Source organism: Arachis hypogaea, chromosome 11 (assembly GCF_003086295.3).
Source record: "Arachis hypogaea cultivar Tifrunner chromosome 11, arahy.Tifrunner.gnm2.J5K5, whole genome shotgun sequence".
Lineage (NCBI taxonomy): Eukaryota > Viridiplantae > Streptophyta > Magnoliopsida > Fabales > Fabaceae > Arachis > Arachis hypogaea.
The window spans coordinates 94,131,770-94,146,976 of NC_092046.1; the positions used below are offsets into that span (position 1 = coordinate 94,131,770).

At 38.6% G+C, this 15,207-nt stretch overlaps 1 long non-coding RNA gene and 1 other non-coding gene across 2 annotated transcripts; one reads left to right on the top strand and one right to left on the bottom strand.

Annotated features, from left to right (window-relative positions):
- Nucleotides 1-1,327: 1,327 nt before the first annotated feature.
- On the top strand, nucleotides 1,328-1,435 carry LOC112725138 (small nucleolar RNA R71). The gene has a single exon (XR_003164264.1). It is a non-coding gene; the product is annotated as a small nucleolar RNA R71 (small nucleolar RNA).
- A 7,033-nt stretch (nucleotides 1,436-8,468) lies between these two features.
- LOC112723976 (uncharacterized) lies at nucleotides 8,469-11,525 on the bottom strand. The gene is made up of 2 exons (XR_003163254.3): nucleotides 11,365-11,525; nucleotides 8,469-8,697 (listed from the first exon to the last, which is right to left on the bottom strand). It is a non-coding gene; the product is annotated as an uncharacterized lncRNA (long non-coding RNA).
- Between the last annotated feature and the right edge of the window lie 3,682 nt (nucleotides 11,526-15,207).

Sequence of the window (15,207 nt, forward strand, 5' to 3'; positions counted from 1 at the left end):
AATCACTATATTTTTCAGGTAATCCTCCCATTAAAGCAGATATAGAACTACCTAAAGGAATAGTTTCTAATTCATTAATTTTGTCTTTATGGATACATAAGTCTTTTAGAAACTTTGCATATTTAGGTACCTACTGAATAACAACAAAAACGGGAACAGTTACCTCAACCTTTTTGAATATTTCTACCATTTTAGGATCAGGTTCCAGCTGCTTCCTGGGCTTCCTTGCAAGTTGTGGAAATGGAATGGGAGTAGTGTTTTCTGAAGGGCCTGCGTCTTTTTGTGCTTCTTCCTGTGGTTGACCTATCTCTTCAGCTATGTCCTGTATGTCCTCTTCCTCTTCAACATCTTCGATTTCTACCACCTCTTCAGCTGAGGCGTATTCTGGTGAGCTTGGTTCCTCCTGATTCCTCTCCTGCAGTGTGGTTCCGGACCTCAGGGTGATGGCATTAATGCCTCCCTTTGGATTGGGTAATGGTTGAGAGGGGATTCTAGTGGTGCTTGAAGGTTGGTTACTGGAATTTTGTGCTGAACCAAGTTGTGTCATAAAAGCTTGCAGAGTAGAGGTGAAACCATTCAGACTGGCGTTAATACTGTTCACGATGGTATTTTCCATGGCCAGTTGTCTTTTCTGAAAAGGTTGTAATAAATCTTCATTAGAAGATACAGAAGAATGAGTAAATTGAGAGGTTTGCTGCTGATTGTTCGGTGGTCCTTGGTTTTGCCTCAAGTGAGGTGCTCGGTAAGGTTGATTTTGCTGCCTGCTGTTGTTATTATTCCACCTCTGATTTCCCTGATTATCTCTGCCTCCCCTATTATTGTTGTCTCTCCAATTCTGGTTTGAATTGTCCTGCCATCCATGGTTATTATTTCCACTTTGATTGTACCCTTGGTTGGGGCGGTCATAGAAGTTGTGAGTAGATGCCACCATGTTATCTTCTTGTTGAAGCAGCGGGCATTCATCAGTGTAATGGCTGTAATCAGCACAAATTCCGCAAATTCTTTGTGAAACTAGTTGTTGGTTTTGCTGCGGTTGAGTTTGCTGAGCTTGTTGACTCAACTGCATTTGCTTCAGCAGGTTGGTCATCTCACAGATGCTTCGATTTAGAGCAGCAGTCTCTATGCCAGAAGATATTTCTGCAACGGCTTTTGAACGGCCTGGCTTCTGTCTGTGGTTCCGAGTAGATTCAGCTAAATCACTGATCAATTGCCAAGCTTCATCAGTGGTCTTGTACTTCTTCATAGACCCATTGCTGGCACTTTCCAATGTGGTCTTATCTTGGGGCCTCATACCTTGTGTGATATAGCTGAGTAGCACGATCTTGTCAATCATGTGGTGGGGGCATGCTTCCAGAAGATTATTGAAGCGCTCCCAGTATTCAAAGAGAGTCTCATTGTCATCCTGAACAATTGTAGAGATATCCTTCCTCAGTTTATCAATAACTTCAGATGGAAAGAATTTCTCCAGAAACTCCTTTCTGAGTGTGTCCCAGTTGGATACATTTGCTATAGGTTGAGTGTAGTACCACTCTCTTACTTTTCCCTCAAGAGAGAACGGGAAAGCTTTCAGCAGAATTGAAGTTTCATCAGTGCCATCATGCCTGACAGTAGAACAGGCTGCCTGGAAATCTCTCAAGTGCTTGATAGGCTCTTGAGCAGGTACGCCATGAAACTTGGGCATCAAATTTAGCAGTGCGGTCTTTATTTCAAAATCCATAGCTACTGCTGGATGATGCGCTTGAAACGGTTGCATTGTAAAATCAGGAGCTCCTTCCTCCTGAATGGTAACTCTTCTAGCTGCCATGTTTTCTGCACGTAAAACAACCGAATCAGTAGAACGGGGGCTGGTTTCTTCCTCAGATTCACTTTCAGATCCGCCCTCAGAACGGGCTAACCTACGCTGTTCTCGCCTTATTCGTGAAATAGTCCTTTCAATTTCAGGATCGAATATTAGCAAGCGCGGATCAGGAAGTGAACGCGTCATTTGACGGAAGAAACATGCAGCTCATAGTAGCAAAATTAAATAAAATTCAAATAAATAAATTCTAATTAATAAAATTAGCACTCTATTGCAACTCCCCGGCAACGGCGCCAAAAATTGATGGGAAGCAGAAGTTGGTGAATTAAAAATTTATTAAAATGGTTACGTTGCAAGTATAGTTCTTAACTGACCGAAAATCTGCCTATCAATTTAGAAATGTGTCACAGAGTATTTCAATTAAATTTACTAGGAGTTTTAAGTCCCAGGTCGTCTCCCAAGTCGTCTCCCAGGTCAGGCTGGATAGCTTAGCAATTTCTTCAACTTCTTGTATTCCTTCCACTTTTGCATGCTTCCTTTCCATCCTCCAAGCCATTCCTGCCCTGTAATCTCTGAAAACACTTAACACACATATCAAGGCATCTAATGGTAATAAGAGAGGATTAAACATAGGGAACTTAAGGCCAAAGAAGCATGTTTTCAATCAAAGCACATAATTAGTAAGGAAAATGTAAAACCATGCGAATAGTATAAATAAGTGGGTAAAGAGTTGATAAAAATCACTCAATTGAGCACAAGATAAACCATAAAATAGTGGTTTATCAGCCAACGTTCCCTCCAACGTTGGCACCAGTAAATGTACAATGTTGCTTACAATGTTAGTTTGGCTTACCAATGTTGCATTGCCCCTTTTTCTTCAACGTTTGAGGCAACGTTGGTGAGCCAAATTTGGCCGGTGAGCCAAATTTGGCCACCAACGTTGCTTCCTTTTCTTCTTTACATGGCCATTCTTTAGCTTCTTTCCATACCTCGTCCTAGCTTCTCTTCACCTATCATCAACCAATACATGCATCAAAGCTTTGCTAGGTTCACAAGAGTTTGCATCATTCTTAACGCACAAGTAAATATAGCATAAATCCCATGAAAATGCATCAATTTAACCATGTTTGAATGAATCAAGGTATGCATGAACTTTTCATCCAAACACTTACTTATTGTTCAAGAGAGTGCATAAAACCTAATAAAAACAAAGAAAAAGGCTAGTGAAATTAGCCTAAGATGCCTTGGCATCACAACACGAAACTTAAATCTTGCTTGTCCCCAAGGAAGCAGTGAATCATGAGAAAAATGAATGGAAACAGAGAGAAATATGCATAAATCTCAGGAAAATGCATCAATTTAACCATGATTGATTGAATCAAGGCATGCATGAAATTCTCATCCAAACACTTACTTCTTGCCTAAGAAATGCATGAAAACCAAGTAAAACTAATGAAAAAGGCTTGTGAAACTAGCCAAAGATGCCTTGGCATCACTGAAGTTATTGTACTAGTTAGAGTGATATGATTTGTGGTCTTGAGTGTGGTTTTGTTGGTTTTCCCACCCAAAATTTGGGTGGTTCTTCCAATCTGGGTTGTAAGTTTTAGCATTGGGATCATATGGTTGTCTTGATGAATTATTCACATAGTTGGCTTGCTCCCATTCACATTCAACTTCTAAGCTATCTCCTTCTTGCATAGGTGCTTGAGCATTGATCGCTGAAACTTTATTCTTCTCCATTTGCTTGGTTAGAGCTGCTAGTTGAGCTGTGATCACATTGTTTTGAGCCAGCAGAGCATCTATGAGGTTTAGCTCCATCACTCCCCTTCTCGAGTTCCTATCAGAGGCATAGAAATACTCATTGTTAGCCACAGTTTCTATGATGTCTATGGCCTCTTCAATTGTCTTGTTATTGAGAGAACCTCCTGAAGAGTGATCTAAAGCCTTCTTTGACTCTTGAGACAATCCTTCATAGAAAATGTACAACTGGACCCACTCATTGAACATATCCGGGGGACATTTCCTTGCTAGCTCTTTATATCTCTCCCAAGCTTCGTAGAGAGTCTCCCCATCTTTTGTCTAAATATTTGTACCTCAGCTCTCAACTTGTTAACTCTTTAGGGAGGGTAGAATTTTGCCAAGAACTTGTTCACAACATCATCCCAAGTTGTCAAACTCTCCTTTGGAAAGGATTCCAACCTCTTAGATGCTTTATCCCTGAGAGAAAAGGGAAACAACAGCAGTTTATAGGTGTCAGGGTGGACACCATTAGCCTTCACTGTGTCACAGATTTTCAAGAATATGGTTAGATGTTGATTTGGATCTTCTTGAACATTTCCTCCGAATGAACAGTTATTCTGAATGAGAGTGATTAGCTATGATTTGAGTTCAAAATTGTTGGCATGTATGATGGGTTTCAAGATGCTACTCCCACAATTCCCAGGGTTGGGTTTGATATAAGAGCCTAGCACTCTCCTTTCTTGTGAGGGGCATGGTTGCCCACTACTTCATTTTGATGGTTGTGTGCTTCACCTTCCATATTTTGAATTAGACTCTCTTATTCTTCTTCACAAACCACCCTTCTTCCTCTTGCCACTGCCTCTCTTTTCAACCATAGAAATGTCCTTTCAGGTTTAAAATCGTAAGAGGTTATAGCTCCTCTCCTCCCTGTCATACACAATAAAAAACACAAACTAAAACAAGGATTATCACCCTCTTTAGAAGAAGGGTGGGTAAGTCAAATTTGGTTGATGCAAAATATCAAACAGTTAGTGTGCTTCTTGTTAGAATGGATATATACAATGAACAACTGGAAATTCAAGTGCTAAAATAAAAAAAAGAAAATAAGAAACTGGAATCAAAGTAATTAACAAAGTAAATAAAAATGCTTAATCTAAATACTCATCAATTTAGTCGTTGTCAATTCAAATTCAATCCTCGGCAACGGTGCCATAAACTTGATGACTGGATTTTAAGTTCACTATAATGAATATAATGAATCCGTCTTTGGCAAGTATACCAAATTGTCGTCAAGTAATAACTCACAATAGAGTGACGTCGAATCCCATAGAGATTAATTGACTAAGCAACTTTAGTTAATGAGTGATTTAGTCAAACTAATCAATAGGTATTGTTGAGTGCAGAATTCTAAATGGCAGAATGATAAATGACTTAATGATAAAGAAAAGCTGTAAAGTGCAAAAACACAAGGAGCATGAAAGTAAATTGCAGAAACATAAATGACTGAATTGTAAATGGGGAATGGGTTGATAGTAGAAATTAAAGAAAACTATAAAGAATAGGAAAGATACGAATGGGAAAATTCATTGGGATTAGGAGATGTTGCTCTCTTTGGATCAAATATAGATCATCCCATCTTCAATCATGCAACTCATTGACCTCTTGACAATCATGATTGATTGAACCCCAAATCCTTGGTGATTCAATCTCTCAAATCTTTATAATCAGCCAATTCTTTTGGTCTAATTGCTCATAAAGAGAGATAAGCTTGGTCCTGATTATACCACACATCCTCATAGATCCAAGTAGTTGGTGAATTTCATGTCACCATATCCAATCCCAAAACCCAGATCTACTCAAGTGTGAGAAGGGATTTCAAGCATGGTTTCATGTTTCTTTTTCCAAGGTAAACCCAATTTGCATTCAACCTCTTTTCAAAGATGATTGAATGCTAGAATTGAAAAACGAAATTTCTCTTAGCAAATCAAAGAGAGATGAAAAGAAGAAGAAATTTACTATCATTAATCTATCAAGTGCAACAGAGCTCCCTCTCCCAATGAGAGGGAGTTTAGTTACTCATAACTTAGAGAAAAATACAAGAGATGGAAGAAGATGAAGTGAAGTGTAAGAGTAAAACTCAACTAATTCCTCCACTAGCCAACCAATCAACCCCTTTTTAGTACTCTCAAGGGGTATTTATACTACTCCTGGTACTTGAAATAAAAATTACAAAAAGGAAAAGAAAATTACAATTGAAATTTAAAGGAAAAACTAATTAAATTGAGACATGTGCCTGGCATGTGTGCGGCGTGCCATGCCCAGCTCCTTAGCTTTGCTTGGCATGCCACGCCTTGCTTCCAAGTGGCACGCCTCCTTTGTGCAGCTAGCCTGGCGTGCCATACCTTCGAACTCAAGTGGCACGTCCAAGTGATATCCCCCTTCATCCTCTCTGGTAACTTGAACTAGTGTGGCACGCCCAGAGCTGGCTTGCCACGCCTTCAGCAAAACCCTCATTCTTCTCTTCTGGATAGTATAGCTGGCATGCCACGCCCAGCAGTGGCGCGCCACGTCCTTGTTAAACTCTTCATATTTCTTCCCTGGTCAAATGAACTAGCGTGCGATGCCCAGGTCTGGTGTGCCACGCCTAATAAAGCCTTCAATCTCTCTTCTGGAAGGTTGAACTGGCGTGCCACGCCCAGGTATGGCGTGCCATGCCCTCAATAAAGAATGAGTACTCTCCTCTGGCCCAGTAAGCTGGTGTGCCACGCCCAGGATTCAAGTAGCACACCCATGGTACGAGCATGGTTGGCGTGCCACGCCCCAAGCCTTAAGTGGCATGCCCATTGACATTTTCCCTTGGCGTGCCACGCCTAAGGTCCCAAGTGGCACGTCCTCGAGGAAGCCTTGTCTCTTCTTCTCTGGAGGCTTGTACTGGCGTGCCACGCCTTCGATCTGGCGTGCCATGCCCTTGTTGGAGCTTCACTTACCCTCTCTGGTCAAATGAACTGGCAGGCCACGCTAAGACTCAAGTGGCACGCCCATAGTGGTGTTGAGGGCTCACGAGCTTGGTGTGCCACGCCTCTAGTATCAAGTGGCACGCCCATTGATTCTTTGACTTGGCGTGCCACACCTCAAGTCTCAAGTGGCACGCTCATAATGATGCTTCCTCCATTCTCCTCTGCTCAGTTGTACGCGCGTGCCACGCCCCTTGCAAGTTTTCAAGCATCCTTCTCTGGCCAGCATGCTTGGCATGCCACGCCCATAGTAAAGCTTGGAGTCCCTTCTCTGGAAAAGATAACTGGCATGCCACGCCTGGCCTAGGCGTGCCACGCCCAATGTGGTTTATCTCGTTGGCATGCCACGCCTGGCCTTGGCGTGCCACGCCCATTGTAAGCTTCATGGACTCTCTTCTGGAATTGATAGCTGGCGTGTCACGCCTGGCCTTGGCATGCCACGCCCATTGTAATTCTTCATGGGCTCTCTCTAGAAGCAATAGATGGCATGCCACGCCCTACTCTGGCGTGCCACACCCATTCAAATTGTTGGCGTTTGCACCAAGTGGCATGGCCAGTACACGCACCCAGCTTATTTTTCTTGCTTGCTTCCTCTTTTGTTGCTATTTTTACCTGAAATTCAAACAAGATTCCTTTCAAAGCAATGTACCATAAAATCCATCATTTAGTTCCAGTAATTGCATCAATTGAATGAGAATTTACAAATTCTATGGTCTTTTTAGTTAACAAAAAAAGGTAGATGATGCAAGTAATCAGGGAAACAACTGTAAACTAACTTGCCGCGGTAGTCTCCACTCCACACTTATGTATGAAATTTCCAACCACAGAAGGCATAGCCACCGTAAAAAGGGACTAAAAGCTCACAAGTCGATGCTACAATGAAAGTCTAAACCTAAAAGGTGGCTCTGAAGGGAAGGTGGCCATCACTATCAAGCTCGGAGGAGCCCGAGTTCACGAGCAATTATGCCCTCAACCCGAAGGCAAAATCGAGGAAGTCTAAATCGGAGACACTTCCAAAAAGACAACAAGAATAGGAGCGAACCTAAAGGGAAACCTAAAAGAACAACTAATTAAACCCCTAAGGGAAAACTCTGACCTCTTTGCTTGGAAGACCGCAGACATGCTCGGCATAGATCCTGGCCTGATGTGTCACAAATTGGCTATATATCCCGGATCCTAACCAGTACAACAAAAGCGCCGAAAGCTCAGTCCGGAAAGGTCGCAAGTCATAGAGGAGCAAGTACAAGCCTTGCTAGAGGTAGGATTTATAAAGGAAGTCAAATACCCACTTTGGTTAACCAACGTCGTCTGGGTAAAAAAAAACAAAACAGAAAATGGAGAATGTGCGTCGACCAAACTAATTAACCATTCTCACACAATGCGGAATGGACATCCACAACTAAATTCCACCCAAACATCCATTTTGTCAACCAAGAGTGTGAAAATTAAACATGCAAGAATTTAAACATCAAAGCAATAAAAGTTAAAGCAATTAAATGCAAGGAAAAGAAATGGCAAGAAAGTAACTTAACATGCAAGAAAGTAAATGAAAGCAAGTAAAAGTCAAAGCAATAAAACTTCAAAAGCAAGAAACCTCTTGGCAAGTAATTGAGGACTAAGGCTACCTATCCTAGCCATTGACCACAAACATATGATGATTATGAAGAGTTAATCCTACTTAGTCAACCTTACATCGAAGATAAGTCAAATAGGCATAGTTAATTTCAATCCCTAAGTCCTATCTCAACGCTAAGGTGTAACGACCCAACTTCCAATACGTCATGATCGTACCAAAAGTAAGGCGTTACTGACCTGTTTACCTTATTAACTATTTACTATTAAGCCTTTAGTTCGATATCGCGATTCAATTTTAGTAAAAATACCAGAAATTTTTGTTTTTATTAATTAAAATCATATAGCAAACATCACCAAGTAATAATAATCACATAATTATTAATAATAGTAATATTATACAAAAGAATTTAAATAAAATTCAGGTACAACTCCTATCCCTCTGCATAAAATAAAAACCTTAAGCAGTAAGGGCGAGGGAATTCTATGAAAGAATCTCAAGTCATAAACTTAACTCGTAAATAAATTCTAGAATCGCCCGCGGCTTCAAACTGAATCTTCGAACCTGTATCACTGAAAGGGTGGAAATTTTGGGGTGAGAACAAACCACACGTTCTCAGTAGGGAATGGGAATGCCGTAAAAGTAATGATTAACATGCAAATAATTAACTTTGCTTAATAAACCACCTTAGTCAAACCTTTTGAAGTACTTTTTAATATTACTTTAGATAAATAATTACTTTCTTTAAATTTCTAAACCCAAAACAGATCTCAATCACAATTTGTCATATTGAATATCTTTTAGCCACATAATTAAATCTCAGTCACAATTGATTATCAGTCATAACAAACAGTTATTAATCAGTTCTAGATATTCACAGACTACTAGCACAAATAAGAAACTCAATTCAACAGACAAACAAATCACAATAAAACAAACAACATAATCGCAGAGAAGTAATACAAGCAAACACAACCAAAAGCAAATGCACAACCAATATGATGCATGTCTGTCCTAAGCAGGCCATGAGCTCACGTGTCGGTTTACACCCTGCAACCCAACATTACCCAGGAACTAGTCCAAGATATGGCTTCCCTTTGTGTCCTTAGTGCATATGTGTCGGTGGTAAGAATACCACTCTTTCGTGACTACCGGCAGTCGGCGCAAAGCCCAACCCCATAATATACGCACAAGGGGAAAACAGTGATCCTCAATTCGTGGGCGTCCCCGAGATCATTTCACAAACAAAACAGAGATCTTCAGTTCGTGGGTTATACCCGAGATCAATACACAATAACATAGCGATCTTCAGTTCGTGGGTTATACCCGAGATCAATACACAGCAAACATTGATCTTTAGTTCATGGGCTATACCCGAGATCAACACACAACAATTCATGGGTTATTCTCGTAATCAATGATTATCAGTCCGTGGGTTTTTCCCGCATATAAAACAAAGAACAATCTATAGGTTTTCCCCGAGATCAATGATCATTCAGTTCGTGGGTACTTCCCGAATTTTACCAATTATCAATTCATGGATTTTTCCCCGTAGTTAAACAACTAACAGTTCGTGTGGTTTTTCCCGTATTTTATCACTTTTCATTTTCCTTTCTAAAACTCAACAATCCATATATCAGTTCCCCATTCTCTTTTCCCTTTGAATCCTTAACATATTTTCTTAAACCTTTCTTAACTTTCTCAAGCATTCGTTCGCAAAAATCTCAATCATGAATTTAGTTCATAATCTCTGCTTTAGCAACCTTGAGTCAAGCCAACTTTAAAACTATTTTTCAGTTTAGTCCTCTATCAAAAGACTCAAGAAAATCATTTATTTTAATTTCATTAAACACCTTTCAAAACATAGCCTCTCATTAGAAGTAATCAAATAAAACTTAAATAATCATTTTTCAAATCCAAATCCTCTAAAATAACTTCTCAAATAAAACCTCAAATTTTATAAAATTTTGGCAGCACCTCCCCTAGAACTCGGACTTAGCCACCCTTACGGGTTCCCTCTTTCTCAACAAATCACCAGTCCTTTTCCCAACAAATTTCAACCAGATAAATTCTCAATCAATCAGATATTCACAATTCATAATATTTAACAAATCAATCATACTCCACAATTTCTGCTAATCCATCAATCCAATCTCACCATTTCATATTTACTTATCACTTATCATAAAATCTTTTCAAAATTAAACACAATCAATTCTCCATCCGTTTATCAGCAACTTCCATAACAGATTCTCAATAATCATCTCATCATAATTCAGTTTAAGAACTAACATCCTTTCATCAATTAAAATCAGAATTTCACCCAGTCATCATTTTTTTTTTCTAAAAGTAAATCAGTCTAACTTTAAAAACTCATAACTAATCTCCTAAACCAATCTTCAATCAGTCACCAACCAAATCCACTACCATTACAATATATCAAATAACCAGCACATCATTCAACCCAACATAAATCTATCCAAGAACAGAATTTCAGTCAATTTGCAACCATCGGGCAAACCAGCCTATAACAACCAACTCAACATAATCAAAAAACAGGATTCTCAATAATTCCAAATAGTCAGAAAATCGGTAACAGTTACAGCCTCAAATCAAAATCAATATCATCAATTAATCACTTACAACCATGAAACCGGCCATAATCACAGCCAAGTCAGAATCAATAAATCATGACACAGAAAATTAGTCTAACCATTATAAAATTATTTATATACTCTTAAAATTTATTATATTATTTCAGAAAATCAGGTTCTCAAGACCGTTTAATCCTTTAAGTTCTAATCCTTCAATAACCACCAAAATGAATTTCAGCTAGTCACAAGTCAAATTCACAGCCATTCATATATATCAGATAACTAAAATCATCAGTAAGCACTTATCCTTAATAATTAGAATATAACCACATCTCAACCAATTTAGCATAATCACAATTACATCGAAATCAAAAAACCAATATCAATCATAGCCTCAACCAGAATTAATCTTATCACTCACAACAAGAACACCCAATGATATTCACAGCCACACTCTAAAATCAATAAATTAGTTGAAATAATAGAAAATCATCTCAATACCAAACTTAATCCAAATTTCACAATCTCAAATCAATCAAGCTTATTTCTATCAATTAATCATAATTATGAATTTTTTGCAATTACTCACTAAACCTCATTGCCATTCCTAAGTTAAAACTGATAATTTTGAAATAAATCCCCTACCTCAATTAGTCGAAACCGTCGAATTTAAACGCAACGATTCCTTTCTTTTCCCAGTTTACAACAGCCAATGCGGCCGGAATAGCAACAGCAGCCTCACTTCTTCTGGGGCAGCAACAACAATGACAATCGCGCCTATCCCAATCATCTCTATAGCGGTGACATCAGTGGTTCCAGATAAGGAGGATAATACTAAACAGAGACATTAACATATACTATTGTAATCAAAACAAAATATGGTAGAGAAATTGATTCGGGAAACAGAGCATGAGTAAGAGTGTTATAGTTTCAATAATGGAATTGGGAACGCAGGGGAAGCTATTGTCGGGCAATAGCAGTGGCGCTTCCCTTCAGGCTTGATGGTGGTAGAAGCTGACTTCAGTGCTGGTGATGCTGGACAGAACGATGAAGGGAACGGAGGGCATGAATGGCGGTACTGGAACGACGATGGCGGAACCCTCGCAGTGATGGCCGTGGACTGGTGGCGACGATAGCGTGGAGCATAGCTTCTCTTCCTGGTGATGACCTTGACCCACGTTCGTTCTCTCTCTCTCTGCTGGCCCCTCAATGACGACGGTGGGCGAGCTCTAGGGCAGCGACGGTGACGGCGGGACAAGACGCGACGGCATCTTCTCCTCAGCAGTGGCGAGCTCACAGCAACGGCGACCATGGAGGCGCGGCAGGATGAGGTTGAACGGCGACGGTGGCGGGAGGCACAACAACGCCTTCCTCCTTCCGCTCTGGCCTCGGGCTCGCCTTCCTCCCCTGGTTCCTTCTGCGACGGCATGGCTTCAACAGCGGTGCTCTCCGCAGCTCCACGAATGGCTGACAGGAGGCGCTGCAGCGCGGGCGAGGCTGGGCGACGCTGAGGATGGTGGCGACGGCGTAGCAGGGCCCGACGAACAGAGGCGGCGATGGTGCCAAGCCCCCTCCAGCGACGCTCTTCCCTCTTCTCTCGGATCCCACTCTCTCTGCGCTTCTTTCTCTGTTTTGTGTGTGTATTGTGTTTAGGAAGGAAGGGGTGGGGGCTGCGTGCTTCAGGGCTGGGGAAAGGGGGGAAATTAGGGTTAGGGTTTCTGGGATTTGGAAATTAGGGTTAGAAATTATGGATTTTATAAAATAATATGGATAGATATAAATAGATATTTTGATAAAATTGGAGGGTAGAGTAATTTTAAAATCAAATATACTCTATTAAAAATATTTAGGAACATTATTTATCATCACATTGCTAAGTTCAATCAATTATTTCTAATTTAAAATATAAAATGAATATATTAATCATATAATTATAAAATATAGTTCAAACTCAATATTAATCATTCAAATTAAATGATATAACTTCTCATTATTTTTCTATCACTAGACTTTAATTTCAATTTATAAAATAACTAATAATAACAATTGTACAAAAATAATAATTGACTTAAGGTATTTATAAATATCAATCTAATCACTTCTAATAAAATAATTTCTAGGAGTTCAAATTAATAACATAATTCATTCAAAATAGAATTTATTTAAATTAAATTATACAATTTCTTCTTATTTTTCAATTATCAAAATTATAATTTCAATTATACCAAATATCTAATAAAATTTATATAAAAATTCTAATTAATTTAAACTCCAATTATCATGAAACTCCATTTAATTACCTTTAGTAAAATAATTTTCTTAAAATAAAATTATCAACAAATAAAATAAATCACAAATAACTAATTATTTGATTTTCAAAAACTAGGGTTGTTACATAAGGGGTCACATAGAGTCAAGGAAAACCAAATCAACTCACTCTAATATATCAAACAAGAATGGACATCAATAACTCAAGGAACGCCAAAGTCAACAATTCCAAGCCAAGAGTGAAGAAAAACTAAGTAGAAACTAAGCCAAGCATTTTATCAAACACTTGGTGTGCATGAAAATAAAATAACATTAAATTGCAATAAAATAAATTCATAACTACCAAAAGTAAGAAAATCATAACAACAACTAAAGAAAGCAATAAATGAACATGAAAACATAAATTACATTAATTAAAATTCAAAATGACAAGAGTGCTCAAAACATGGAAATAACAAAATAAAAGAAATAACAAGAGAAGTAAAGAAGAGCAAAGAAGCAATAACAATAAATGAGAAGAAAAACTAAATAGAAACAAGAATTAAAAGTAGAAATTACAAGAAATTAAACTAAAGAACCCTAATTATAGAGAGAGGGGGGAGCTTCTCTCTCTAGAGAACTACACTAAAACATGATAAAAGCTAACCCTAATTTCCCCCCATTCCTCTTCACTTTGGCCTTAAATAGCTTCAGAAAATGAGTTAGACTAGGTTTTGGAGGCCTAAAAATCGCCCCCAGTGATTTGCATTAATGACCTTACATGCATGCATGTGTCCGTACGCACGACCTACTGTGCATAAGCACAGTAGCGTAGAATTCCCATCATGTGTAAGAACGACATTTGGTGCGTACGCATCCTTGCACGAAGTCACCATTGTGCGTACGCATGAATCACTCTGATTTTCTTCATGATTTCTCCCCTCTTGGATGCTCTTTCTTAACTTCTTCAATCCAAACTTGCCTTAAAAATATGAAATCACTTAACAAATACATCAAGGCACCAAATCGGATTAAAGTGAATTAAAATTGACTAAATTAAGCACAAAAGAGTATGTTTTCACTTTCAAGTGCAATTTAGGAATAAATTTCAAAAGCATGCTATTTGATGAATAAATGTGGGTTTATGTGATAAAATTCACTCAAATCAAAGCAAAATATATCGTAAAATATGGACTCATCAATTCCCCCACACTTAAACCAAGCATATCCTCATGCTAAACACAACCAAAGGAGATGAATGAAAGGGTAAACATTTTATTTAATGCAACTACCTATATGCATGCAACTATACTAAATGCTATCTATATATATCTACAATATACTTCCTATTGAGTTTGGCAAAAACAAACAAAAGAATCTTAATCAATCTAAAGTACAAACTTAGGGACAAGACAAGAAAATATAGCAATATAATCAATGTCCAAAGATTTGATTTGAAATTTCTAAAATTAATTTCAACAACTTGCAAGAAGACATAAGATAGGCAATGGAAACATAGAATTGAGCAATTGAAACTGTTATCAGAAGCGTTTACACTTTAATAGCTCAGTGTGTAGGGTGTAATCACTCAATCCTCCTTTAATCATGTTTCTCAAAAATTTGCAAGTCGTTTAACTGATGTGTGAACTTTTTTGTTGATATAGAATTTCTCAATTGAATTCTCGTTGCAAGTATAGTTCTAGACCAACAAAGAATCCTCACATACAAAAATCTAGGTTGTCACATGTACAAACCCCAAATAAGAATTAACCGGGTATTTGGACTCCGGGTCATCTCACGAGGAATTGCAATAAAGTGCCTTGTTATTGGTTATAGAGTATGTTTTGGGGTTTTTAAGATGATGGGCAAGAAATATAAATGGCAACGGAAATAAACTGACAAAAAGGTCTTGGCAAAGTTACGTGGTCAAGGATCTCTATCCTAATTGATGAGTGGATAATTTATACGCTTTTTGGCATTGTTTTTAGTATGTTTTTAGTAGAATCTAGTTACTTTTATGCTAAATTCACATTTCTGGACTTTACTATGAGTTTGTGTGTTTTTCTGTGATTTCAGGTATTTTCTGGCTGAAATTGAGGGACTTGAGCAAAAATCAGATTCAGAGGTTGAAGAAGGACTGCTGATGCTGTTGGATTCTGACCTCCCTGCACTCAAAGTAAATTTTCTGGAGCTACAAAACTCAAAATAGCGCGCTTCCAATTGCGTTGGAAAGTAGACATC